Genomic DNA, 2,383 nt, shown 5'->3' on the forward strand with positions numbered 1-2,383 from the left:
TTTCTGGGGTGGCGAGTCCCAACCCCATTCTTGGGAGATGAACCATGGTTGGCCTCATGGAAAGTGAGGGAAAGTCTCTTGGAGGGCTTCTGGATCGGATCTTTGGTGAGGTTGTTGAGCCGCTCATCTAATCAATCCAGAACTGGACCTACCTCCGTTCCTACCTTGTGAGATAAACCCCCCATCCTGTTCAGTTCAGATTCTGTTACTTGTACCTGAAGGCACCTCACAGACTCATTCCTAACCAGCAGCATTTGGTCCAGGCAGTTTTCTCCAGACTTGGTTTCCTGCTCCAAAGACAGAGGCCACAGGCAGGCCAGCCCACTCTGTCCTTCCAAGGTCCATCTCAGTTGCCACCTTGTCCCTACAGCCATTCCTGGCATGCTTGGTCACAATCACCCTGACCTCTCCTGAACCCCTCAGACATTTTGTTCCTTCTTCCTGTTGCCCGTCCCCATTCACTCTCTTAAAGTCCTGCAGATTCTAGGGGAGGGGCTGGGTGCCGGCATTGTCCAGGCGAGGCTGCCCCTTGCGTGCCTTCTATCATGCAGAGTGTGTTGGTTTTACTCTGCCTGGCCCTTGTCCATTCCCTCCTTCCTTCATTCTGTCCAACAGTCCCGTGTTGAGGGGCTTCTCTGGGCCAGACCTTGTGCAGATGAGGGAAAATTGTCCTCACCTTCAAAATGCGTATCATCTAGCCAGGGGACAGTGACAGAGATAAGCACAGCGGCCACTAACACAGGTTGGGGTAAGAAATGCTGACATGGAGACCACTATTTGTGCCCACTGAGCTAAGCTAAGCACCGGTTCCTTTAATCCTCCCACAAATCTTCTGAGGGGTAGCTCTTACTACTATTGCCATTTTGGAGATGAAATCACTGCTCTGAGATGTCACGTAACTTTCCCTAAATCACTCAACCAGGTAGTAGCAGAGCTGGGATTTGAACCCAGGCCGGGGGCACAAACCTCTAAATGCACTGTCTGTCCAGGCTCGGAGGCAGACTGGCCAGATCTCCATTTGCAAAGAGAGGCCCTAAGCCCACTCTTCCTGCACGGCGGCAGACGGAACCAGCCCTGCCACCACCTGGATCTCAGACTTTTCTGCCTCTAGACCACAAGACGATGCATTTCTGTTGCTGAAGCTGTTCGGTTTGTGGCATTCTGATGGCTGTGTGCTAGCAGACAAACACACCAGTGGAGGTCTCAAGGGAGCTGGGAGGTGGGGAGAGGGAGGGAGGGAGCTGTGAGGTGAGACTGGAAAGGCAGGTCAGGGCCAGATCACGCAAGACCGCGTAGGCCCAGGCAAGACTTTGGATTTTACTCTGAGATCCAGAAAATCACGGATGGGCTTTATAACTGCCATAAGTGGGGGTGTTGAGAATGATTTGGAAGGGGGCAGGAGTCACGGTGGAAAGACCAGTAAGGAAGCCACTGCAACTGGAGCTCAGGGCAGGGTCGAGGCTGCAGGTAGAAATTTGGGGATGGGATTTCACGGCATCAAGATGGTCTTTCAAACCACAGGACCTGGTGAGCTCACTGAGAGAGGAGAGGGAAGACGGAGGCCAGGACCCTTTGCTGAGAACCCCTCTCTTTCTGAGAGCTGGTAGAGATGACCAGGAATGAATCACTACTGCTGGTGTGGAGAGAAACTGCAGCCTGGGGAGGCCAGGCTCATCCCGGAGACAGGGAGGGCCCTCAGGAGGACACAGTGCTTAGTCAGGTAGACTGCAGGAATAGGAAATGGCCGGGGAACGGAGCAGCTGTCAAGCTGTCAGAGGGAATGTTAGCAAAGACCCACGGGTCAGTGTCCCAGAAAAACAAAGTAGCGCAAACTGGGGGGGGCTTAGAACAAATAGAAGTTGATTCTCTTATAGTTCTGGAGGCCAGAAGTCCAAAGCAAGCCTCTTTTGTACACAATCAACCACGGAGGCATCTGTGCCTACCCTCCTTGAAGCAGCCCTTCCCTCCTGCCCCTGACACTCTTTCATCCTAGCATTTACGTTTTCTAAAATTTCATAAAATTTCGTTTGTTTGTAGAGCAGCAATGACGGGGACAATTGTATCCGCTGCTGGAGCCCCAGAATCCTGACGGGGTCTGGCACTTAGTAGGCCCTCAAGTAATTACTGAGAGAACAAATCAACCATATAGAAACTATATGCCTAGAAAACACTAGAAGAAACACCCCAAAGTGTTAATGGTTTCCTCTGTTGAAATGAGACTGCTTTTACTTTTCCTCTCTATATTTTCCTGCTTTAAAAATAAAACATCCTATTTTTGGGGGGAGATGGAAATGCTCTGTATCTTGATTTGGGTGGTGATTACGCGGACATGGACTACTGTCAAAACTCACCCAACCGGGACGCCTGGGTGGCTCAGTTGGTT

This window comes from Enhydra lutris, unplaced genomic scaffold, assembly GCF_002288905.1.
Source record: "Enhydra lutris kenyoni isolate GAN:26980312 unplaced genomic scaffold, ASM228890v2 scaffoldscaffold46, whole genome shotgun sequence".
NCBI lineage: Eukaryota > Metazoa > Chordata > Mammalia > Carnivora > Mustelidae > Enhydra > Enhydra lutris.